General features: G+C 38.3%; 1 long non-coding RNA gene across 1 annotated transcript in view; it reads left to right on the forward strand.

The window, feature by feature from the left end:
• Nucleotides 1-17207: 17207 nt before the first annotated feature.
• The window catches only part of LOC122435055, a 359541-nt gene continuing 349230 nt past the window's right edge, over nt 17208-27518 (forward strand). Inside the window, exon 1 of the long non-coding RNA XR_006267566.1 lies at nt 17208-17319. This is a non-coding gene — a long non-coding RNA (uncharacterized LOC122435055). The remainder of the gene's footprint in view (nt 17320-27518) is intronic.

Below are 27518 nucleotides of genomic sequence, written 5' to 3' on the forward strand. Positions count from 1 at the left end.
ATTCAGTACTTAAGTGAAAAAAGGTTGGCAATTGTTCAATGAGGAATCAGGATCCCACTTACATAAGCCTGAAGTTCACATGGTGTCTGGGAAGTATTACTTAGCACCTACCTGCCCACCCTCAGGAGCAGGGATAGACTAGAAGAATTGAAGGTTACACTTTAAACTTACATGCCATGATCTTCCTGAGAGTTTAGAGCATAGAATTCAGGAAGGGGTTTGAGAGTCCCAGCATTATTCAGCTATTTCCGATAAGATGAACTCCCTGGTATGATTGGAATTACACGGAGAACATTGCTACTTTCTGAGAGTATCTTAAAGAAGTTTTTTTCAGACAAAACTAATTTATAATGGAATTCAAAAAGCATAGATGAGCTTCAGATGACAGTGAGAAAAACAATTTTTTATATAATCTGGTAACTTCTGATTAGAGATGTTCGGCTTCTATGGCGAGAAGAAATAGAGGTTTGAGTGGCCTTAAAGGTCGCGTATGTCTGGAGTTGGTTTAGGAAACTATTATCTCCATGGCTACACGAGTATTCAGCAGCAGAAGGCTAATAGTAAAGAGATAGTCTGAGATTTCTTTGCTCTTCAAATTTATTTCTTGAACTGAATCTAAATTGATCAGAAGCATTTTTGAACAAAATCCTTTTTCAGGTGTTGACTTTGATTACTATTTCTCTTTATTTAAAAATCATGAGTTCAACTGTCAGTTCTGTTTTTATGTCTACTAAATCAATATGTCTAACCTCCCTCTACTGGTTTTAAATCCCCCAAATATCTCTACTGTTCACTGGACATCTCTACTTGGATATCATATGGTTCCCTCAAATTTCACAGATATAAAAGTGAACTACCTTCCTCCTTTTCCTTGATATATTTCCCATTTCTGAATATTATATCAATGATTCACAGGCTCAGATCATCAGGGTCTTTTGTTTTGTTTTGGATCATGCTGTGTGGCATGTGGGACCTTAGTTTCCCAACCAAATATCAAATCTGCGCCTCCTGAAGTGGGAACTTGGAGTCTTAACCACTGGACTACCAGGGAAGTCCCAGACCACCAGAGTTTCTAATAGTTTTCCTTAAGTTACAGAGCCGAAAAATGGCAAAACTAGACCCAGAATCCAGATCTTCTGATTTCAAACCCTGAATATTGTAGTGGATTGGACTAGATGTCAGATGACCAAATCCCTGAGTCTGACAATCAAGGCGCTTTACACTTCAGTCCTTAAGCTACCTTTCCAAAATTACCTCCCACCACTTCCTCTCATGTTCTCTGTGTTTAACCATGCTATTCTCCTTTTAGTTTAACAATTTTTAAATGGGAGTTTTCCATTTCCATGCCTTTGTTTGCACTATTCACATGGGATGTCTTCCCTCATACCCACAACCAATCTTGTTTGATCTTCATAGACCAGCACAAAAATAATCCTCTACCAACCATTCTCTAACTTACCTTGATTAGAAGTGCCCACTCCGTCCAGTGAATGTTCATAGCAACTTATCTATACATCACTCATGGCACTTATTACTTTTCACCTTGTATTGTTAATTCATCATTTATTGAGCACCCATCATGTGCGATTTTAATTAAAATGTGGGCACACCTCAGTGAGCAGGCTTACTAATGCCACTGGTTTTATGGGATTCATTGTCTAGTCAGGGAAGAAAGATGAGTTAAAAAAAAAAAAAACTCAGGGAAGAAAGATAAGTTAAAAACAATGGCCATATTACTCAGCTGTTAAAAATTAATATTTTAGAGCAGTTTTTGATCACAAAATGGAACAGAAACTACTCCCCTCATCACCACCTCTCCCACTATCATAAATCCCCAATTTTGTGTGGCATGTGAGGTAGGTAGAAGTCAAGGTTAATTCTGCCCCCCACCCCCATTTTAATATTAGAGCATATTAGAGCAGTTTTAGATTTACAACAAAATTGAGTGTAAAGTACCCCCTGCTGCCAACACATGCACTGCCTCCCCCACTATCCACATTCTATGCCAAAGTAATAAATTTGTTATAACCTATAACTTCATCACACCAAATCCATAGTTTACATTAGGGTTCCCTCTTGGTGTTATACGGTCTATGGGTTTTGACAGATTTATGACCCATGTCCTCCATTGTAATATCATACAGAATGGTGTCATGCTAAAAAGCCAGCATAGGCTTCCCTGGTGGCTCAGAGAGTAAAGAATCTGCCTGCAATGTGGGAGACCAGGGTTCAATCTCTGGGTTGGGAAGATCCTCTGGAGGAGGGCGTGGCAACCCACTTCAGTATTCTAGCGTGGAGATTCCCCTTGTACAGAGGAGCCTGGTGGGATACAGTTCATGGGGTCATAATGAGTCGGACACGACTGAGTGACTAAACATAGCAAAAATCCTTTGTGCTCTGCCAGTTCATTTCTCCCTTCTCCCTAATGTCTGGCAACCACTGATCTTTTAACTGTTTCTGTAGTTTTGCCTTTTCCAGAATGTCGTATAGTTGGAATCATACTGGATGTAGCCTTTTCAGATTGACTTATTTCACTTAAATATGTATTTAAGTTTCCTCCATGTTGTTTGCTTTCTTTTTCTTGATTTAATTATTTTTGGTTTCTCTGAGTCTTTGTTGCTGCACACGGGCCTTCTCTAGTTGCTGGTTAGGAGCTACTCTTAATTGTGGTGTACAGGCTTCTCCTGTCTATGGCTTTTCTTCGTGCAATGCACAGGCTCTAGCTATGCTAGAGTTGTTCAGTAGTTGTGACTTGCAGGCCCTAGAGCATGGGCTCAGTTGTTGTGGTCCATGTCTTTGTAATTATATTTTTTTTTTTAAATTTTTTTATTAGTTGGAGGCTAATTACTTCACAACATTTCAGTGGGTTTTGTCATACATTGATATGAATCAGCCATAGATTTACACTTATTCCCCATCCCGATCCCCCCTCCCATCTCCCTCTCCACCCGATTCCTCTGGGTCTTCCCAGTGCACCAGGCCGGAGCACTTGTCTCATGCATCCCACCTGGGCTGGTGATCTGTTTCACCATAGATAGTATACATGCTGTTCTTTTGAAACATCCCACCCTCACCTTCTCCCACAGAGTTCAAAAGTCTGTTCTGTATTTCTGTGTCTCTTTTTCTGTTTTGCATATAGGGTTATCGTTACCATCTTTCTAAATTCCATATATATGTGTTAGTATGCTGTAATGTTCTTTATCTTTCTGGCTTACTTCACTCTGTATAATGGGCTCCAGCTTCATCCATCTCATTAGAACTGGTTCAAATGAATTCTTTTTAATGGCTGAGTAATATTCCATGGTGTATATGTACCACAGCTTCCTTATCCATTCATCTGCTGATGGGCATCTAGGTTGCTTCCATGTCCTGGCTATTATAAACAGTGCTGCGATGAACATTGGGGTGCACGTGTCTCTTTCAGATCTGGTTTCCTCAGTGTGTATGCCCAGAAGTGGGATTGCTGGGTCATATGGCAGTTCTATTTCCAGTTTTTTAAGGAATCTCCACACTGTTCTCCATAGTGGCTGTACTAGTTTGCATTCCCACCAACAGTGTAAGAGGGTTCCCTTTTCTCCACACCCTCTCCAGCATTTATTGCTTGTAGACTTTTGGATAGCAGCCATCCTGACTGGCGTGTAATGGTACCTCATTGTGGTTTTGATTTGCATTTCTCTAATAATGAGTGATGTTGAGCATCTTTTCATGTGTTTGTTAGCCATCTGTATGTCTTCTTTGGAGAAATGTCTGTTTAGTTCTTTGGCCCATTTTTTGATTGGGTCATTTATTTTTCTGGAATTGAGCTGCAGGAGTTGCTTGTATATTTTTGAGATTAATCCTTTGTCTGTTTCTTCATTTGCTATTATTTTCTCCCAATCTGAAGGCTGTCTTTTCACCTTACTTATAGTTTCTTTTGTAGTGCAAAAGCTTTTAAGTTTCATTAGGTCCCATTTGTTTAGTTTTTCTTTTATTTCCAATATTCTGGGAGGTGGGTCATAGAGGATCTTGCTGTGATTTATGTCGGAGAGTGTTTTGCCTATGTTGTCCTCTAGGAGTTTTATAGTTTCTGGTCTTACATTTAGATCTTTAATCCATTTTGAGTTTATTTTTGTGTATGGTGTTAGAAAGTGTTCTAGTTTCATTCTTTTACAAGTGGTTGACCAGTTTTCCCAGCACCACTTGTTAAAGAGGTTGTCTTTTTTCCATTGTATATCCTTGCCTCCTTTGTCAAAGATAAGGTGTCCATAGGTTCGTGGATTTATCTCTGGGCTTTCTATTCTGTTCCATTGGTCTATATTTCTGTCTTTGTGCCAGTACCACACTGTCTTGATGACTGTGGCTTTGTAGTAGAGTCTGAAGTCAGGCAGGTTGATTCCTCCAGTTCCATTCTTCTTTTTCAAGATTACTTTGGCTATTCGAGGTTTTTTGTATTTCCATACAAATTGTGAAATTCTTTGGTCTAGTTCTGTGAAAAATACCGTTGGTAGCTTGATAGGGATTGCATTGAATCTATAGATTGCTTTGGGTAGAATAGCCATTTTGACAATATTGATTCTTCCAATCCATGAACACGGTATGTTTCTCCATCTGTTTGTGTCCTCTTTGATTTCTTTCATCAGTGTTTTATAGTTTTCTATGTATAGGTCTTTTGTTTCTTTAGGTAGATATACTCCTAAGTATTTTATTCTTTTTGTTGCAATGGTGAATGGTATTGTTTCCTTAATTTCTCTTTCTGTTTTTTCATTGTTAGTATATAGGAATGCAAGGGATTTCTGTGTGTTAATTTTATATCCTGCAACTTTACTATATTCATTGATTAGCTCTAGTAATTTTCTGGTAGAGTCTTTAGGGTTTTCTATGTAGAGGATCATGTCATCTGCAAACAGTGAGAGTTTCACTTCTTCTTTTCCTATCTGGATTCCTTTTACTTCTTTTTCTGCTCTGATTGCTGTGGCCAAAACTTCCAACACTATGTTGAATAGTAGTGGTGAGAGTGGGCACCCTTGTCTTGTTCCTGATTTCAGGGGAAATGCTTTCAATTTTTCACCATTGAGGGTGATGCTTGCTGTGGGTTTGTCATATATAGCTTTTATTATGTTGAGGTATGTTCCTTCTATTCCTGCTTTTTGGAGAGTTTTAATCATAAATGAGTGTTGAATTTTGTCAAAGGCTTTCTCTGCATCTATTGAGATAATCATATGGTTTTTATCTTTCAATTTGTTAATGTGGTGTATTACATTGATTGATTTGCGGATATTAAAGAATCCTTGCATTCCTGGGATAAAGCCCACTTGGTCATGGTGTATGATTTTTTTAATATGTTGTTGGATTCTGTTTGCTAGAATTTTGTTAAGGATTTTTGCATCTATGTTCATCAGTGATATTGGCCTGTAGTTTTCTTTTTTTGTGGCATCTTTGTCTGGTTTTGGAATTAGGGTGATGGTGGCCTCATAGAATGAGTTTGGAAGTTTACCTTCTTCTGCAATTTTCTGGAAGAGTTTGAGTAAGATAGGTGTTAGCTCTTCTCTAAATTTTTGGTAGAATTCAGCTGTGAAGCCATCTGGTCCTGGGCTTTTGTTTGCTGGAAGATTTTTGATTACAGTTTCGATTTCCTTGCCTGTGATGGGTCTGTTTAGATTTTCTATTTCTTCCTGGTTCAGTTTTGGAAAGTTATACTTTTCTAAGAATTTGTCCATTTCATCCAAGTTGTCCATTTTATTGGCATAGAGCTGCTGGTAGTAGTCTCTTATGATCCTTTGTATTTCAGTGTTGTCTGTTGTGATCTCTCCATTTTCATTTCTAATTTTGTTAATTTGGTTCTTCTCTCTTTGTTTCTTAATGAGTCTTGCTAATGGTTTGTCAATTTTGTTTATTTTTTCAAAAAACCAGCTTTTAGCTTTGTTGATTTTTGCTATGGTCTCTTTAGTTTCTATTGCATTTATTTCTGCCTTAATTTTTAAGATTTCTTTCCTTCTGCTAACCCTGGGGTTCTTCATTTCTTCCTTCTCTAATTGCTTTAGGTGTAGAGTTAGGTTATTTATTTGGCTTTTTTCTTGTTTCTTGATGTAAGCCTGTAATGCTATGAACCTTCCCCTTAGCACTGCTTTTACAGTGTCCCATAGGTTTTGGGTTGTTGTGTTTTCATTTTCATTCATTTCTATACATATTTTGATTTCTTTTTTGATTTCTTCTATGATTTGTTGGTTATTGAGAAGTGTGTTATTTAGCCTCCAGGTGTTTGAATTTTTAACAATTTTTTTCCTGTAATTGAGATCTAATCTTACTGCACTGTGGTCAGAAAAGATGACTGGAATGATTTCAATTTTTTTGAATTTTCCAAGACTAGATTTATGGCCCAGGATGTGATCTATTCTGGAGAAGGTTCCATGTGCACTTGAGAAAAAGGTGAAGTTGCTTGTTTTGGGGTGAAATGTCCTATAGATATCAATTAGGTCTAGCTGGTCCATTGTGTCCTTTAAAGTTTGTGTTTCCTTGTTAATTTTCTGTTTAGTTGATCTATCCATAGTTGTGAGTGGGGTATTAAAGTCTCCCACTATTATTGTGTTACTATTATGTAATTATATTTTTAAATAGAGCAAGTCTTCTGACTTTGAAGCTGTGGCTCTAATTGGAGAAAATAGATATTTTGAAGTCTTGTAATCCATGAGCATGATAAATACCATACTCTTTTTATATATCCTTTAATTTCTCTTATCAATATTTTATAGTTTTCAGTAGGTACTTTATACACATCTTTTATTAAGTTTATTTTCTAAAATTATTATTTTGATATTCCTGTGAATAATAATGTAGAATTCATTTTCTAATATGCTTGTTCCTAGGCTAAAAAATTGTTCATTGACTTTTAAAAAATTGTTTATTTTTGGTTGTGCTGGGTCTTCATTGTTGCACGTGGGCTTTCTGTAGTTGCAGTGAGCGGGGGCTAGTCTTCATTCTGGTGCATCGACTTCTCATTGCAGTGGCTTCTCTTGTTGCAAGGTTCAGGCTCTGGAGCATGCAGACTTCAGTAGCTGTGGCACTCTGGCTCAGTAGTTGTGGTACATGGGCTTAGTTGCCCCTCAGCATGTGGGATTTTCCTGGATCAGGGATTGCACCCATGTTGTCTGCATTGGCAGGCATATTTTTAACCACTCTACCATGAGGGAAGTCCTGCTTATTGACTTTTTAAATTAATAATTTAAAATATTTTCAAAGGGTTTTGTGGGTTCCTTAGAATTTTTTATGTATACAGTTACGTTATCTATGAAAAAGCTTGTATTACTTTTTCTTTCTAATAATTACACCCAAGTTACATTTTCCTGTCTCATTTCACTTATTAGGACCTCTGTTCAGTCACTAAGTCATGTCCAATTCTTTGCAACCCCATGGACTGCAGCACAACAGGCTTTCCTGTCCTTCACTATCTCCAAGAGTTTGCTCAAATTCATGTCCATTGAGTTGATGATGCCATCCAACTATCTCATCCTCTGTCACCCCTTTTTCCTCCTGCCCTCAATCTTTCCCAGCATCAGGGTCTTTTCCAATGAGTCAGTTCCTCGCATCAGGTGGCCAAAGTATTGGAGGTTCAGCTTCAGCATTAGTCCTTCCAGTGAATATTCAGGGTTGATTTCCTTTAGGATGGACTGGTTTGATCTCGTTGCAGTCCAAGGGACTCTCAAGAGTCTTCTCCAATACCACAGTTCAAAAGCATCAATTCTTCAGCTCTCAGCCTTCTTAATGGTCCAACTCTCACATCCACACATGACTACTGGAAAAATCATAGCTTTAACTATACAGACCTTTATCAACATAGTGATAACTCTGCTTTTTAATATGCTGTCTTAAAGTTTTGTCATAGCTTTTCTTCCAAGGAGCAAGCATCTTTTAATTTCATGGTTACAGTCAATGTCCACAGTGATTTTGGAGGTCAAGAAAATAAAATCTGTCACTGTTTCCACTTTTTCCTGCCTTATTTCACTAATTAGGACTTTTAGGTCTGTATTGAAGTGTTGATAGGGAAATGGTTATCTGATTTTAAGTTAAGGGCCAAATAGTCACTGTTTCACCATTACATATGGTTTTTTAAATTTTTTTTTAATTGAAGGATAATTGCTTTATAGAATTTTGTGATTTTTCTGTCATATATCAACAAGAATCAGCCATAGGTACACCCATGTCCCCTCCCTCCCGAACCTCCCTCCCATCTCCCTCCCCATCCTATCTTTCTAGATTGTCACAGAACCCCTGTTTGCATTCCATGAGTCACACAGCAAATTCCCACTGGCTATCTGTCTTACATATGGTGTTGTAAATATCCATGTTACTCTCTCCATACATCTTACCTTCTCCCTCTCGGCAACCCCCCCCCGCCCCACCCCAGGTCCATAGGTCTGTTCTCTATGTCTTTTTCTCCATTGCTACCCTGAAAATAAATTCATCAGTGCCATTTTTTTAGATTCCATATATATGTGTCAGTATATGATATTTATATTTCTCTTTCTGACTTACTCACTCTGTATATAGGTTCTAGGTTCATACACCTCATTAGAACTGACTCAAATGCATTCCTTTTTATGACTGAGTAGTATTCCATTGTATATATGTACCACAGCTTCTTTATCCTTTATCATATGCATATGATTTTTAACTGTGTGTTTTTCTTTGTGCATGCCATTTATCAAGTAAATTTTACTTCCGTTCCCACTTTGCTAATAGTTTTTAGCAAAAGGAAACGTTGGGTATTATCAAATACTTTCTCCACATCAACTAAATTGGTTGTTTGAGTTTTGGCCTTTATTCTGTTAATGTGGTAAATAACACTATAAAATTGTTAATTCAGGTTCCTGTGCCCAGAGCACAGTGAGGCCAAATAAACTGATAAGTCAGAGTTTGGAGCAGAGAAAAGTTTATTGCAGGGCCATGCCAGGAGACAAGATGGCTCTTGCCTTAAATAGCCTTGAGCTCCCTAAAGGGTTTTGGCAAAACATTTTTAACAGCCAGGTTTGGGAGGGTGGGTCACAGGGTCCATGATCAGCTCATACACAGTTCTCTGATTTGGTTGATAGTAAGGGAACAAGGTGATGTCACAAGGGTTAACATTTTCAGTCCTTAGGTTCCAGGAGGTCTGGGGTTATGTGCTCATGGTCATCAAATAGGTAACATCTTCCATTTGGTGGGGAGTTTTCATATCTGCAAAACAAATCAAGAAATTTGCATTAAATACTATCATCTAGGTACTTCAGAGAGGAGCTAAAGCAGAGGGCATAGGGGAAGAAGGCCTGTTCAGGGAAGACCATAGGATCCTGCTGGGTTAGAAAATCAATGTTTTGTTTTTTTGTAAAAAACCTTTTATTCTTGGAATAAACTCACTGTGGTCATTTTTATATGATATGGGATTCAGTTTGCAGTCTTCTCTTTAGGTATTTGCACCTGTGTTCTTGAATGATATTGTCACATAAATGTTCTCTTTCATAATTTTTTGTCAGGTATTGGAGTTAAAATTATGCTGACTTCATTAAATAATTGAGGAAGTGTTCCCTTTTTTTAAAAACTTAAAGTTTAAATTTGGTGATTTATTATGTTCATGAATCCTTTAATGTTCAATAAAATATGGAGAACAGTATGATGCTTCCTTAAAAATCTTGGAATAAAACTACCATATGACCCAGGAACTCCACTACTGGGCATATACCCTGAGGAAACCAGAATTGAAAAAGACACACGTACCCCAGTGTTCATTGCAGCACTGTTTACAATAGCTAGGACATATAGATGTCCTATATGTCCTAGATATGTCTGCCAATGTCCTAGATGTCCATTGGCAGAAGAATGGATAAGGAAGTTGTGGTACATATACACAGTGGAATTATTACTCGGCTTTAAAAAGGAATGCATCTGAGTCAGTCCTAATGAGGTGGATGAACCTGGAGCCTATAATACAGACTGAAGTAAGTCAGAAAGAGAAAGACAAATACCATAAATTTACACATATATATAGAATCTTAGATGATCCTATGTGCAGGGCAGCAAAACAGACACACATAAAGACCAGACTTTTATAATCAGTGGGAGAAGGAAAGGGTGGGATGATTTGAGAGAATAGCATTGAAACATATACATTACCATGTGTAAAATAGATAACCAGTGCAAGTTTGATGTATGACGCAGGGCACCCAAAGCCAGTGCTCTGTAACAACCTGGAGGGGTAGGGTGGGGAGGAAGATGGGAGGTGGGGCTCAGGATGGAGGGGGCACACAAATACTTATGGCCAATTCTTATTGATGTATGGCAAAACCATCACAATATTGTAATTATCCTCTAATTAAAAAAATAAGAAAAGGCCTCTGAGCCTGGAGTTTTCTTTGTGGGAAGTTAATTACAAATTTAAATCCTTTAATAGTTGTAACATTATTTAGATTTTTTGTGAGTTTTGGCAAGTTGTATTTTTTTATGAATTTGTCTATTTCAACTAAACTTTTATTTGTCTTTGATTTTCATTGTTCATTTTGGTTTTCTGCTAACTTCTTGAGAGGAGTGCCTAGTTAAGACATCCATGAACTTTTTAAAAAAGCTCCATTTTAGGCTTGTGAACCATGTAGTCATTGTCTCAATTACCTCTTCTGTTGTAGCACAAAAGCAGCCATAGGCAACACTTAAACCAATGGGTGTGGTTATATTTTCCTAAAGACTGTTTACAAAAGCAGATGACTGGCCTGTGGGCCATAGTTAGCAAATTGTTATAACAGTGATTTTCAGCTTGCTTTCTTTTCTCAGTTATTCATTTAAGATTATAAATTTTCCTCTAAGCCTCAAATCTTTATATATCACATTTTCTTGATTACTTAGTTCCAAATATTTTATAAACTCCATTATGATTTCTTTTTTGACCCATGGTTGTTTTGAACTGTATTTCTTAGTTTCAAAACATGTAAGGATTTTTAAAGGGATATTTTGTTATTCTATATTAATTCCACTGTGGGCAGAGAACACGCTCTGTATAATTTAAAACTCTATGGTCAATTTTAGTATAATTTTTTTTGTATACTTGCAAAGGATTCTTTCTTCACTTTGGTGCACTGTTCTCTGTGTGTCAGTTATGTCTAATTTGTAAGCTATTTTATTCATAGCTTCTTTATTCTGTCAGGTAATTGTGTTAAAATCTCCCTATGGTTGTGGATTTGTCTGTTTATATTTTCTTTTGTGTGTGTGTGTGTGGTTTCAGTTTTTTTCAAGTTTTATTGAGATATAACTGACACGCAGCAGTGTACAGGTGTAGCTCATTTTACTGCACTTTGCTCTTTTGTGCTTTGCAGATGTACACAATGAGGGTTTGTGGCAATCCTGTGATATCAGATGATGGCTTGCATTTTGTAACAATAAAGTATTTTAAGTTAAGTATATCCATTATTTTTTAGACAATGCTATGGCACACTTAATAGGTTACAATATAGTGTAAACATAACTTTTATATGCACTGGCAAACCAAAAAATTTGTGTGAGTTGCTTTATTGCAACATTTGCTTTATTACAGTAGTCTGAAAACAAATCTGAAATATCTCTGAGGTATGCCTGTGTAAGTTTAAGGTGTACAGCATAATGACTTGCCTTACATATATTGTGAAACAATTACCACAATAAGTTTAGTTAACAGCCATCCTATCTCAAATGATACAAAGAAAAAGGAAAAAGAAAAATATATTTTCCTTCTGATAACAGAACTCGTAGGGTTTGTCCTCTTAACAACTTTCAAATATACCATACAACAGTGTTAACTATAGCCATCATGTTGCTCATTACATCCCTAGTGCTTACTGATCTTGTAACTAGAAGTTTGAACCTTTTTACCAGCTTATTTCCATGTTCAATCCTACATAATTTTTCCTTATATATTTCAAAGATGTGTTATTAGGTTCATATAAATTTAGAATTATTTTCTTAATGGATTGATCCCTTTATCATTAGAAAACATCCCACTGTGTCTCTAGTAATGCTTCCTGCCTTAATGTTTAGATTGTCTATTAGTCTAGCTTCATCAGCTTTCTTCTGTTTGGAGTGTGCATGACATATCCTTCCTATCTTTATACTTGCAGTTTTCCATACTCTTATGTTTAAGATGTATTTCTTATATGAAACATATGTATTTGTATTTAGTCCAACAGTTGTTTAATTGGAGTATCTTGTTCATTTACATGCACTATAATTAGTACCTATATTTGCATTTAAATCCATATTGCCAAATTCTTCATATGTTTTCCATTCATTCTAAGTTCCTTTTGTCCCTTCATATTTTGCCTTCTTTTGGATTAACTAGTTATCTTTTCCTCTTCTATTAGCATGGTAACTATATACCATTTTATTATTATTTTAGTGGATACCCTAGATATTATAGCACACATTCCTGGCTTCTTCCAAGCTTCAAACACAGTGAAAAAAGTGAAAATGTTAGTCACTCAGTTGTGTCCAACTCTTTACAACCCCATAGACTATAACCTTCCTCTGTCCATAGAATTCTCCAGGCAAGAATACTGGAGTGTGAGTAGCCATTCCCTTCTCCAGGGGATCTTCCCAACTCAGGGCTTGGAACCAGGTCTCCTGAATTACAGGCAGATTCTTTACCATCTGAGCCACCAGGGAAGCCCAGCTAGTAACTCTATTTTAATGTTTTCTGAAATTATTTGCTGTTCTAATTGTGTATCTTTCTATATTTTAAACCCTACAAGAGGAAGAATATTCTTTCTCCTGAAGAATACCCTTTTACTATTTCTCTCAATTTGAATCTAGGTAGTGAAAATTTTATTTTTGTTTTGTTTAATAGTTATTTTCCTTCAGCACTTTGATATTATCATTCAGTTTTTTTTCCCCCTGGATTGTATTGTCTCTGTTGAGGTAAGAAGCAAGTTTAATTAATATATTGAACATAATCTATCTTTATTCTCTCTTTTCTTTTTGTTTGTTTTAGCTTTTTCTATTGAGATAAAATTCACTGTTTTATTTATTGTACATAAAAATATTACAGAAAGAATTTGAGTCCAAGTATGACAGTATCTTCCTAAATAAAGACTCCTACTTTTTTTTTAACTGACAAATGGTTATGAGAACTCATAGTCCTGGATCATTTTAATGCAGTTTCAGTAACTAGTAGGCATAGTCTCTGAGTGAGCTGGTCTTTTCCAGTCCATCCTATGCCTAGGACAGAAACTCCTGTGGCCCCAATCTAAAGCATTTACCTTGCCTCCCCAGTAGACTCTGGATTTCACTTGTTCTCCTCTAATCTCATCAGATTTTCAAATTTATTGTTCAGTTTCTTAGTCTCTAAGCTGCTTATTCCAGAATGAAAGATCCAGATTACCTTTCTTGGTTTCCTTCTCCTTTTATATCTTTATAAGTTTTTGCCACCGTTTTAGTTCTCCAATGCCTTCCTAGAGACTTAAATTTTGTCATTTGTAAATAGGTTTTTTTTTCTGTCTTTTTCAGACAATAGACTTTAAAAAATATTTATGGCAGGTTTTCTGGTTGTTTTGGGGGGATGTTGGTCTTTATTGCTTCTTATTACCTAGTTCCTTTATACATAGTACAAATCTGCTTGTTGGTTTTAAAATGTCCTTATTTGGCCAAATAAAATTTCTGCAACCTTTTATCAGATCCCTAGAGTCTTTTTGTGGAGATTTTGCTTCCCCATGAAATCTCTAGGTTTAGGAGCTACTGATTAAGGGGATACAAAAGAAATAAATGTTCCCAATCTTGTGATTAAGGAGCCTATAAAATCATAGTTACCATTGAAGAGGTAATTAGTGACTTGTAGAATATTGTATTTATTACAAAGCTTTGATTGGATAGCATGAGCTCCAATAGTAGTTCAGAATTCACATAGAAGATAGATCTAGAGCTAGGGTTTGAAGGAGAGAGATTACCGTAGTTGGGGTAGGGTATTTTGGACAGGGAACAACCTAAACTAAGGCTTAGTCACCATTGAACTGATTTAATTCATAGCATATTGACTGAATAGTTTATCCCTTAATCCTTCTTTCCCTTGGTATGTTGTTAATACTAATCAGGCTCTGCTGAAAACTTGGGAATTCACTGGTGCACACTGTGATACATGTGTTAATTTGATTGCCTGTGATTTCTGTAGCAGACCCAGGAGTGCAGCAAACATGCAGGTAATTGTATAAACTCTGCATTGTTCCCTAGCTGGGTGTTTTACAATCAGCTCCACCCCAGGAGAATCTCAGTTAATCCAGCTGTTTTCTTCTAATGCTCCGTTTAGGGAGTCCCCTGTACTCGCTCCCCTGCCTTGGTACCTGAGTGAGACATTTGTGACTATAAGCCTAAAGTATAAAAGTAAAGATTAAGAACCACGTTGCACCTCCCTGCTCAGGCTTCCGATTTCACCTGGCTGAAGTGACAGTGTTTTAGAGCTCAGTATTTTTTTCTGTGAATCTGCTGAAGATGCATGAAACATCTTATATAACTTGTGAGGGCACAGAGCCTCTATCTTTTAGGTATTCAGTTGGTCTGAATCTCTGGCAGAGGTCAAGAGAGCTGACAAGGTAGTATTGTGAGCATGAATTTAATTTCATAAACTCAGGTGTACAAGAAGTATTTTATATGTTTTCTCTAAATCAGGTTTCATCTACTCTGAGCCCCCGATTCATCAGGCTAGTTGGAAATTCAGTCTCAGTTATCATTGGTCCTTTATCTTAGCCCTGTGCCTCCTCCATTGTGCAGTGGTCTTGGGAGTCTAGCACAGAGCGAAACATGCAGGGAGGGCTCTTTGATCTTTGGTTCATACTGATCACCACTGATGGACTCCTCATCCAAGCCTGCCAAGTCCCTTGAAGGAAGTTCTGCTGTGGCTTCCATGGATTTTTGCCGAGTCTTCGTGTCCTTGGGCCATTGATGTAGCCTCTTCAAACACCACCATGTGTGTTCCTCCAAGATCCTGCCACCATTACAGGGAGCTCTCAGAGGAAGAGGATCCAAGCACAGTCCCCTCCATAGCCTTTTAGCATCTTTTCTTCTTTTCACAGAGGCAAAGATGAAAATATAATGGCAAGTACTCTGAAGTTACCTCCAAACTATGCTGCTAGTAGATATCTCTCTCTTTCACTGGGTGAAAGGGATTTGTGGGAACCTGGCAACTATGAGAAGCAAAGGGGCTTTGGAGTCATCAGTTGATTACCTATTTGGTCTCAGGTCCTATGCAATGCATAACATCTAGTAGTCTGTGTCCTCAGATTCCGTTCTAGAGGAGGACGAAGATGTAGGGGCAAAAGAGGCCCTTATTGCTGCTGACCTCAGCTTCTGAGGGGAACATCTTAACTCTTAGTTCTCAAGTTGCCTTTTTCAGTTTCATTGGTAATTATGAGTCAGTTTTCCTTTGGGGATGTTTGGCCTGTAACTATGGGAATGTATGAGTGTGCCTATTTTTGTAGTAGGTGCTCTTGGGCTGTGTGGCCTCAAAGGCCAGAACTGTGTGGCTCAGGCACTTTTCTGAAATCTGTTCCTTTACAAGACTTCCTGCTGCAGATAAGGACACTGACTTCTCTTATCTGCTTGTCCCTAGTTGCCTCTCTCTGGTGAGCTACTGACTTCACCTGCAGAGCTATATTGCTTTTATCCCTGAACTATATACTGCAGACACTCGAGATTAGTGCCAGGAGAGGAGAAAGGGTAACTGTTTCTGGGGAAAGGAATTGTGTAGGTGGTAGTTGCTTTAAAAAACTGGGGGCTAGAGTGCTAGAGTGGTATTTAGTCAAACATGGCTGCCACATAGCAATGACAGAGCCTTTTGGCATCATTTTCAAAGAACTCTACACTGACGTGCTTTGTACTCTGACAGTTATTCTAGGGAAATATGTACAAAATGTTTCAGCCTTAAAAAAAAAATCCCTCACCTGTTTTAGCTGTATATCACGTTTTTGCTGAAGCTTCTGGAATACTAATGATGTCAGGTTTTTGTTAATTCAGTGATGCTGTGTTGTAAACCGAAAGGTTTACGTTCTTGGCCCATACTGTTTTAATTTTCTAACCATCTGAGCAAACTGCAACTATTACTTGATAAGTATCTGAATGTTCTTCTTGTCAAGTATATGTTTCTCCTAAGAAACTTAGTCCTGAGGAGAGCCTTTTATGTGCAATTTTGACTTTGTATTTTGTCAGCCTCTATTAATATTTTTTTCTGTCTCCATAGAAGTGGGGCTCCTTTTCAGAGTTTTATCCTTTTTAACAAATGTGAGTAAATCTAAGTGAGACTTCTACAGAGAGCCCTTAAAATTGCTCTAATGACTTAGGGGTATCAAGGTTACAGGCATTCTTTTTAATTTAGGCTGAAGGAAATTAATTTTGAGGAAGAAGCATGTTAAATCACATTCTCCCAGCAGAAGAGAGGTTAGTTTCTTAAATATCTGTCTTCCTCTCACTTGAGATCTATCTATATGAGAGAAGGAAAGGCAGCAGGCAACACTGGAGAGTATTGAATGTATAAAGTAGTTCACCTGGTTTCTCTGATTATTTTTTTTCTGTCCCATCTGGATGGTCCCTCTCCTTAGCCTGTTTTTGGAGACCCCACCTGCTTTCTATACCCTGACAAAACTTGGTCTGAGGAAGGAATTGGAAACATATTCACAGTAAAGTCTGAAAGACTTAATGGTTTAACATGTCACTACTCTGTGACACTTGCAAAACTCAAAAGAAAACCTCTCATAGGAGATTTTCAGGCCTCAGTCCTTCAGTAGTACATTTCTGTACTCCACTTCCAACCATCAAAATATCTAGTTAGGGTTTCCCTAATGTTTTTTCATATATCCGATTCTGACTCATAGTATCCATGCTGAGTGGCAGTTGAACTGTACCTAACCAAGTCTCTGATTTGATCTCTGACTCTGTGTGTGTGTGTGTGTGGGGGATGTTGCAGGGCAGGGGGTTGGTGGTGGAGGTGGTGGGGAATGGAGACATAAAGAGGAAGAGCAGTGCTAAGAAGGAAAGCAACTCTGTCATGCTTGTGCATCCTCTGTGAGTTGAATGGGGCTGTATTTCATGGAAAGATGGAAAACCAAGCATAATTCCTGGTTGTGACTCTGGTGATTAACAAAGATAAAGGTGTGTCATTTAGAAAACATTTGGAGAGATGCCAGACTGGGATTGTATATATCATTCTCACTTAACTTCTTAACTGTATATTCTTGGATGAATTCTTTTCCCTCTCTAGCCCTGGATTCCTCAAATGTAAAATGAAACTCCTGCCTACCTGCTGTTCAAGGATGCCATGAAGAACAAAGGAGAGAATAGATATAAAAGCCTTTTGCAAACTCCAAAGCTGTAAGTACACTTTAAAACTGAGATGTTTGTAAATAAGGATAACAGTTTAATAATATTCAGCTGATTTCTTCAACCTCGCCTTCTCCTTGCTTTTCCCTGCAGTTGCATTGCCTTTTGCTTCCTTGGTTGGTAAAGGCCACACCAGTGTAAAACTGGTGGCATAGCCTGGTTAGCCAAAATAATTTAGTGCTCTTGGGAAGTCACAGAGGGCCCTGTGCTCAGAAGGGCCCTGTACTTGGCTTAATGGTCTGTTCTCTTCACCTTGAAAGTCTTTAAAAAGGTGTCACAAATTTTCATTTTGCACTTGTTCAATGGCTCAGTCTTGCCTGACTCTTTGCAACCCCATGGACTGCAGCACAACAGGCTTTCCTATCTTTCACTGTCTCCCAGAGCTTGATCAAACTCATGTCCATTAAGTTGGTGATGCCGTCTAACCATGTTATCCTCTGTCACCCCCTTCTCCTCCTGCCCTCAATCTTTCCCATCATCAAGGTCTTTTCCAACGAGTCAGCTGTTCTCATTCGATGACCAAAATACTAGACCTTCAGCTTCAGTATCAGTCCTTCCAATGAATATTCAGGGTTGATTTCCTTTAGGATTGACTGGTTTGATCTCCTTGCAGTCCAAGGGGCTCTCAAGTCTTCTCCAACACCACAGTTCAAAAGCATCAATTCTTCGGCACTCAGCCTTCTTTATGGTCTTACTCTCACATCTGTACATGACTACTGGAAAAACCATAGCTTTGACTAGATGACCTTTTGTTGGCAAAGTGAATCTCTGCTTTTTAATATTCTGTCTAGGTTTGTCATAACTTTTCTTCCAAGGAGCAAGTGTCTTTTAATTTCATGGCTGCAGTCACTGTCCACAGTGATTTTGGAGCCCAAGAAAATAAAATCTGTCACTTGTTTCCACTTTTTCCCCATCTATTTACCATGAAGTGATGGGACCAGATGCCAGGGTCTTAGTTTTTGAATGTTGAGTTTTAAGCCAGCTTTTTCACTCTCCTTTCACCTTCATCAAGAGGCTCTTTAGTTCCTCTTCGTTTTCTGCCATAAGGGTGATGTTATCTGCATATCTGAGGTTATTGATATTTCTCCTGGCAATCTTGATTCCAGCTTGTGTTTCATCCAGCCCGGCATTTCACATGATGTACTCTGCATAAATTTAAATAAACAGGGTGACAATCTACAGCCTTGACGTACTCCTTTCCCAATTTTGAACCAGTCCATTGTTCCATGTCTAGTTCTACCTTTTGCTTCTTGACCTGCATACAGGTTTCTCAGGAGGCAGGTAAGGTGGTCTGGTATTCCCATCTCCTAAATCATGTAGGTGATCCTGGCCCTGGGCTGCTTTCTATTCTTTTGTGGAGGTGGAACTAGAAAGAAGTTTTTTGTTGACTCCACTGTTAGGAGTATATGGAAATCAGTTAGCTGAGATTCTGCTGGGGGATTTTCCCAGAGGGGGTTCAATTACAGGAGTTAAGTAGTTCTCCAGATGAGTGGTGTGGGATGGTTAGCCTTGGCTAAGGAACTAATGTTAAGTCTGAGCCAAACATCTGGGTATCCATTGTGCTAATGAGTGCCTTGGTGGAGCCTCAGCAGCAGCAAGGATCATTAGGTCCTGACCATGCTAAAAGAAAACTTAGAATTCACCGGCTCCTGGCCTCAGCAGCAAATGCCAACAGATGAACAGTGGCCAGGCAGACAGGGCACGTTGCCACAGAGCCCTAAGGAATCAGAGTCGGAGGACAGTTACATGAATCTGATACTGATTGTGAGCTTGCCTTCCATTTCCTTCTGTTACAAGTTTATGTAACAGGACAGTAGAACTTAATGAAGTGAATTTATAAATTGCCTGCCTTCTTCCCATCTCCCTCAGTGCCTGCTCAAATCTGCTTGGTGATTTGGTTCTTTCGTTGCCACTGGATAAAATCTTGGCAGGTCCTAAAACTTCTGGATGATTAAAAGTTCCCTGGTCACATTTGCCCCAAGAATTGTCTCTCTTCAATAATGAAAATGTCAAATCCTATGTAATGGTTAATATTCTGAACTTCATTTGAAGTTAAAGCTTCTTCCTTCCCTGAGAATGGTTTGTTTCAGACTTAACTGTAGACTAAAAGGGGGCATACCTTCTTTTCTCCTTTTCATTGTGCATCTCCTTTTAGCCCTTCCCCACTGTGATAGCCACATTTTATGAACTATTTAGGTCACAGTGGGTAGAAGAGTAAGAAATAAGAAATAAAAGTCTTAACCTGAAAGGCCTTATTGTGGTTTGACTTTGATGTGTCTGTTTGGCAGGTATTAAACCTTACTCTTGAGTTGTCTTTAGTTATTTGGTGATCTCTTACCTCCACATTCTTTAACAAAGTTAGTCTCTCTTCTGGATGGCTGTTAAAGAACACTCCTACCCACTCCTAATTTTGATGATATATCTCCAGTCTCTTTCTGCTGAGGTCCTATTGTTCTAGGGTTAAAGCAATCTTAAGATGGAAGATTGAAGAAAGCTCTGGTCTATGGTAGAGTAAATAATGGTCTTTTAAAGATATCAATGTCTGAATCTCTGGAGATTGTGAATATGTTATCTCACATGATAGTAGGGGCATTGTGGGTGTGATTAAGGATTTTGAGATGAGATTATCCTGGATTATTTCTAGTAATATTATAGTAAGGTCTGATATAATCACAAGGGTATTTATAAGAGGGAAGCAGATCAGAGGGGAGAGAAGGCAATGTAAGAGTGGAAGTAGAAATTTGAGTGCTGTGGCCACAAGCCAAGGGATGCCAGCAGTCTCTACAAGCAGAAAAGGATAAGGACTTGAACTTCCCTTGCAGCCCTCAGAAGGAACCAGTCCTTCTAACACCAGTAAGAGTCATTTTGGACTTGTAACCACCAGAACTGTAAGAAACTTGTGTTTTAGGGCTTCTCTGGTGGCTCAGCTAGTAAAGAATTCGCCTGCAATTGCAGGAGAACCCAGTTCGATTCTTGGGTTGGGAAGATCCGCTGGAGAAGGGATAGGCTACCCACTCCAGTGTTCTTGGGCTTCCCTGGTGGCTCAGCTGGTAAAGAATCTGCCTGCAGTGTGGGAGACCTGCATTTGATCTCTGGGTTGGAATGATCCCCTGGAGAAGGGAACAGCTATCCACTCCAGTATTCTGGCCTGGAGAATTCCTTGGACTGTATAGTCCATGGGGTCATAAAGAGTCAGACACGACTGAGTGACTTTCACTTGCACTTCGTAGTGTTTTAAGCCACTTACTTTGTGGTAATTTGTTACAGGAGCAATAGGAAAAAATACATGGTGAAAAAGAGATACCACTGTGTCATTTATGTAGACAGATTCTGGGAGTGTAGACCACTGTCACTGTACTATCCTCTGTTTGCTCTCAGAACAGCTAGGCAGCCACAACCTCCTGCCCTTTAGATTTCCAAATAGACACAAGTATCCTATGGCCCCTAAATGGCAGGGGACAAAAAATAAGCCCTCTGAATGTTGAGGGCCTTCTCAGTTGAATTAAGGTAATGGGAAAACACCAACTTCCTTTTCTTTTGGAGAGAAGAAAGAATATTACTAAAAATCAACAATTATTTCTTTTTTGTTTAAGTATAGTTGCTGTGCAATATTATGTAAGTTACAGGTGTATTATATAGTGATTCACTGACTCAACGGACATGAGTTTGAGCAGGCTTTGGGAGGTGGTGATGGACAAGGAAGCCTGGCGTGCTGCAGTCCATTAGGTTGCAAAGAGTCAGACACAACTGAGCTGAACTGAAAGGTTATACTTCATTAATGGTTATTGTAAAATATTGACTATATTCTCCACGTTGTACAATATATCCTTTTACTTTGTTTTATACAAGTAGTTTGTACCTTTTAGTCTCCTATCCCTGTATTGCCCCTCTCATTTGTCCCCACTGGTAATCTCTTGTTCATTCTCTGTATCTGTGAGTCTGCTTCTTTTATTGTTATATTCACTAGTTTGTTGTATATTTTAGATTCTACATATAAATGATATGAGGCTCCCCAGGTATCACTAGTGGTAAAGAGCCAGCCTTCCGATGCAGGAGATGTAAGAGACACTGGTTCGATCCCTGGGTCGGGAAGATCCCCTGGAGATGGAAATGGAAGCCCACTTCACTATTTTTGCCTGGAGAATCCCATGGACAGAGGAGCCTAGTGGGCTACACTCCATGGGGGTAACAGAGAGTCAGACACAACTGAAGTGTCTTAGCACATGTGCACATATGCACACACGCACAGACACACACAACTGATGTCATATAGTATTTGTCTTTCTCTAACATTGTACGTCCAAGTCCATCCACATTGCTTCAAATGGGAAAATTTCATTCTTTTCTGTGGCTGAGTAGTATTCCATTGTGTGTGTGTGTGCACACACACACCCCACATCTTATTTATCCATTCATCTGTTGATGAACACTTCGGTTGCTTCCATATCTTGGCTATTGTAAATAACGCTGCTACAAATATAGGGGTGCATGTATCATTTCAAATTCATGATTTTTGGGGGGGGGTTTTTGGATATATATGCAGGAGTGAAATTGCTTGATCATATCTTAATTTTATTTTTAGTTTTTTTGAGAAAACTTCACGCTATTCTCCACCCTGGCTGCACCTATTTGCCTTCCTACCAACAGTGTTCAAGGATTCTCTTTTTGTCACATCTCTGCCAACATTTGTTCTTTGTGATCTTTTCAGTGATAGCTATTCTGGCAGGTGTGAGGTGATATCTCATTGTGGCTTTGATTTGCATTTCTCTGATAATTACTGATGGTGAGCATATTTTCATGTATCTGTAGGCCACCTGTCTTTTGTCTTTGGAAAAATGTCTATATTCAGTTCTTCTGCCCTTTTTTTAATCAAAAAATTTTTTATTTTGAATTGTATGAGCTTCATCTACTTCTGAAAGGAGCTCTTTTCATTTTCCAATCCCTCCTCAACCTCAGGTCACTTCTGCCAGAGGTGGATATTGCACAAAGGGTCGTGAAACCTCCTTTAAGGGTTGTTGGACTTTACCTTCAAAATTCTTGCATTAGTAGTTCAAGAGCCTGACTTCGGAGTGGAAGTATACTTGTAATTTTTTTTTATTCTTAATCTTTTGAGGTGTCAGATTAAATAGATTGAAGGGGCTCCATTTTAATATCTTCTTATATTCATGAAAGCCCTTTCACAGTGCTCAAGTGTCATCTTGGGGATGTGCTGGGAGATGGAAGGCACATTTTTAAAAATTTTTTTCCATTTATTTTTATTAGTTGGAGGCTAATTACTTTACAATATTGTAGTGGGTTTTGTCATACATTGACATGAATCAGCCATGGATTTACATGTATTCCCCATCCCGATCCCCCCTCCCACCTCCCTCTCCACCCGCTTCCTCTGGGTCTTCCCAGTGCATCAGGCCCGAGCACTTGTCTCATGCATCCAGCCTGGGCTGGTGATCTGTTTCACCCTAGATAATATACATGTTTTGATGCTGTTCTCTCGAAACATCCCACCCTCGCCTTCTCCTACAGAGCCCAAAAGTCTGTTCTGTACATCTGTGTCTCTTTTTCTGTTTTGCATATAGGGTTATCATTACCATCTTTCTAAATTCCATATATATGTGTTAGTATACTGTATTGGTCTTTATCTTTCTGGCTTACTTCACTTTGTATAATGGGCTCCAGTTTCATCTATCTCATTAGAACTGATTCAAATGAATTCTTTTTAATGGCTGAGTAATATTCCATGGTGTATATGTACCACAGCTTCCTTATCCATTCATCTGCTGATGGGCATCTAGGTTGCTTCCATGTCCTGGCTATTATAAACAGTGCTGTGATGAACATTGGGGTACACGTGTCTCTTTCAGATCTGGTTTCCTTGGTGTGTATGCCCAGAAGTGGGATTGCTGGGTCATATGGCAGTTCTATTTCCAGTTTTTTAAGGAATCTCCACATTGTTCTCCATAGCGGCTGTACTAGTTTGCATTCCCACCAACAGTGTAAGATGGTTCCCTTTTCTCCACACCCTCTCCAGCATTTATTGTGTGTAGACTTTTGGATAGCAGCCATCCTGACTGGCGTGTAATGGTACCTCATTGTGGTTTTGATTTGTATTTCTCTGAAGGCACATTTTAGAAACTGAATTTATGTAGAGATGGTAACTTAAAGAGTTTAAATTATTGGATTAGGCTTAAATGAACAAATTGAGCTAGAGAAATTTTTCTCTTCTGTCTTTTTTATCTTCTCTCAAGTGGGTGAGGGTTTATCAGATCAGTTATAGAATCAATGAACAAGCTACACTTTCTTTATGCATCTGAGTGCTGTACGTGTGGATTCTTTTCCTGCTATATGATTGATTTTTGAGTACCTAATGACTGACAAAGTCAGAAATGCTTCTTCCATGTCAGGACTGTCTTAGGGACTACCATAGTGATTGCTACAGAAACTGATTACATAAATTTAATTAAAGGCTTTTATTGATTCTTAAGAATAGAGAACTTCCCAGGTGTATTACCTGACCTCTGGTAGAGGAAGGAAAACCCATCTATATGTATTTCATATTTCTAGTTTAGAGAATGCTGTAGTGGGATAAGACATTTCACTTAGAATATGTATAAGATGTAGAACAGATGTAAGAATAGATTTAAAAAGGAAAATTACAAGTTACATCCCTGAATCTTAGCCCTGCTTGGTAGACTCTAGGTTCTGGTCTCCTGCTATAAGGAGAGTCATCTGTTAGTACATGCAATGCCTGATGACTGCATGTAATATCTCAAGGAGAAAAAAAATCGTAGAAATAAACACCCAGAAACATCTGTTGGGTCTGAAAAAACACAGTGCTAATTTACATCCAGAACCATCATCAGCTGAAAAATGAATTAACAGGATGGCATGTTTAATGCATAGCATACAGTGTCTTAGTTGCAAGCATCTCATCTTCAAACAGAATGTAAAGTTGTCTATCACACCTATTGCTCAGATGGTTGGTAAGCAAATAAAGCTTATACTTAGATCACAAGTGATTTCAGGAAGCTAATATGATTTTAGCTCTATTAAGTGAGTGTGCTCATGTGTTTTGTTAGAAGTACATGTGATAATCATCTGAAAAGCACGGAGTAGGGGTTAGGAAGTATAGGTTCTTATCCCACCTTTGTCGTGTGTTAGCTCTATTGATCTTAGACAATTCACAACTTATCTGGGTTTATTATTTTTCATTTTATTGTAGGTACTGTTCCCTGCCTTGTCTGTTTCATAAGGTAGCTGTGAAGCTCAAATGAGGAGATATACATGAAAGAGCTTCACATAATATAAAATGCTATACAGATGAAGATTATTATGTTAGCTTTAGAAGGACTCATGTATGCACGGTGTCTTTATTGAATTCCCTTTCTCTCTCGCTTTCCCTCTAAGGAATTCCCATCACTGTCTCAAGAACAGTCTATTTTCAGTGGGCCATCTTGAGTGTGGTCTGCTATTTTAGTTTCTCAAGACATTTCCTTTTGTATTTAATGAATTTCCATTACAGGGAAGGATGGCAAGAGTCTGTTCATGCCACCTGAAATTGCCTGAAAATGTATCTGTTAATTTTTTTATGTTAGAATTACTGTATTTGCTGGCATATATTTCCCTTTTTGCATGTTCTTTTTCTCTGTTCATAGTTCAGTGATTAAATACAAGATTGCTTTTCTCTGTATTATTTCGTTCTTGGTGGAATGTTAATTGCTAGCAGCAATTAGATTCTAAGCTTTGAAGAATGGGTCAGAGCAATTTAAGGGATATAAACTGTGTTGATTATAGTAAACCAAGTTGTATTTGGATAGGATAGATTATGCTGTAGGAACAAAAAACCAATGAAATCTCAGTGGCTTCAAACATAAAAGGTTAATTTCCTATCTGTTCGAGCTGTGCATCCATCTCAGGTCTTTGGGGGATGGACTCTGCTCTGTATTTCCATTGTCATCACTCTGACTCAGGCTGATGGAGAAACAACTATAGGGAACATTGCTAGTATGTAGCAGAGGGGAAAAAGAGGCCTTTGAATATCCTTACAAGCAGAATTTTCTGCTTCATAATCAGCATATATCACTTTCAGTAACAACGCATTGACCAGAACTAGTCATGTAGAACCACTGAATAGCACATGGAGGCCAGGAAGTGCAATCCTACTACATGCCCCAAAGATGGAAAATCTAAACATTTTGACAAGTTTAACAAAAGTGCTCACCCTGTTTTGAGGCCTCTGATCTGCAAGAGAGGAGATTGGAGTCATTTGTCAGTTTTGCTGTGGGCAGTCTTTCTGGTATCTGAGTCATTACTTTCCCTTTGAGATTTGATTTATAGAGTTAAATTCCCTGATAAAGTCAACACACACATTCTGTCTGAAGTCTTTCTCTGGTTTCAGTGATGCCACTTGTTATTTTCATGGCAGGATTTGGTAATCTCTAGTCCTTCTATGTTTCTTCTTAGTGGGATTAGTGAAAAATGCCATGTCTTAGTATTGGTAAGAAAACAGGATTCTAGTTTGTTCATGTGACTCTTTTTGTTAATACTTCAAGTTTCCTATCATTCATTCATATCGATCCATGCACTCAACTGACAGCCTTGCTGAACACCTCCTCTATGCCAGGCTCTGTTGTAGGTGCTGCAGATAAAAGGTAGAATTAAGCATGGTCTCTTTTCTAAGGAAATTTCTATTTTCTAATTCATGCCCCTCTTGATAAATGTAAAAGTGTCACACCATTAATATTTTAAATATCAAAATGGCATGACTAAAAACACATCTAAGAAATGACCATTTTAGAATTTCTTTTTAAAAATTATCCACATAACTCTTTCCCCAAAAGATTGTATGTTGCATGGTGAGCTTCCTCACTGCTCCCTGTCTTTGTAGCGCTCTTTCATCTCCACCTCCACCCCAGGTTGAGAATCTGTAGTCTAATTGTATCATTTGCACTTATATCCATTGTTAGAATGGATATTGGGGACCTTTCAGGCCATGTGTATGAGCTCAGTGACCTTGCAGGATGAAAAGACTTTGGTGATCAGATTCAGATGAGAAGAGATTTTTAACTGAATTAAAACACTATACATTATGATTCTTGTTCCCATTCTTTTTCTGTTTTTAGTTTCCTTTGTATCCCTTCACAGTACTGTGAACGTAGTAGATGCTTCTTCTAAACTTGCTTGTTCTGTGGATAAAGGAATTGACCTACCCTAAAACTCTTGTTTGGAGGCTCGGGTATTGACAGGCAGGTAGCTGTAAAATGTTTTAACTGCAGCAGAAGCAAAGTCTCAAATATTAAAGCCTTTGTAACCTTTCACAAGGGATTCTAAAAGACTATAATAGTCTGGATATAGAAAGAGACTTTGGGGGAAAGAAACTCCAATTCACTAATTGGCTGATTTAGAGACAGACATATAATCTGGGACTGCAGAGCCTCCCACTGCTCCCTGGAAACAGCCAGTCCCTGGCCATGTTGTGAGAACTTTGTATTGTTCTGATTTAGCCTTAATGCTCTAGGTCCTTATTACCTGTCTTGAAAATCCCATCACTGATCTAATTTTACAGGTAAAGACTAGGACATTGGCTCTTCAAGACCAGCATTAAAAATAAGAGAGATTTCCTTACCATATCCCTTACCATATTTTTGGGTTTTTGGAAGTCGCAATATGTGACAAGAAGGGACAGTGGGAATGAGGGCTTCATGAGAATACTTAGGAAACTGTGTGTCACATTGATTCTGCTGATGCCCGTCACCAGTCTGGCCCTGACTCCATCTTTTCCTTCATTTTGTTTTTGGCATCACCTTTCCTTGTGACTTTACCGCTAGTGTGGCTTCCTTCCAAACTGGAGCCCTGCTGGTTTGCCTAAGGAATGACCTTCCTCACTTACCTTAAGTTTCACTGATTTTTACCAAAAATCAAAACCTATCATCAGCACTTCTTGTCTTCACCTCCAGATTTTACTTTGTATCATTGCCCTTTCTTGTCTTCACCTCCAGATTTTACTTTGTATAATTGCCCAAGTGGATTCCAGGGGGTAATTGCCATGGAACATTTGGTTTACTGCTTTTTAGAAATTTCTTAATATCCATATTATTATTATTATTTTATTTGCAGCAAAGAATGATTTTGTAAATCTGATAATTGACTCAGATAATCTCTTTTGTAAAGGGCGAAATAAATCACATACCAGG

This window comes from Cervus canadensis, chromosome X (genome assembly GCF_019320065.1).
Source record: "Cervus canadensis isolate Bull #8, Minnesota chromosome X, ASM1932006v1, whole genome shotgun sequence".
In the NCBI taxonomy this organism is placed as follows: Eukaryota; Metazoa; Chordata; class Mammalia; order Artiodactyla; family Cervidae; genus Cervus; species Cervus canadensis.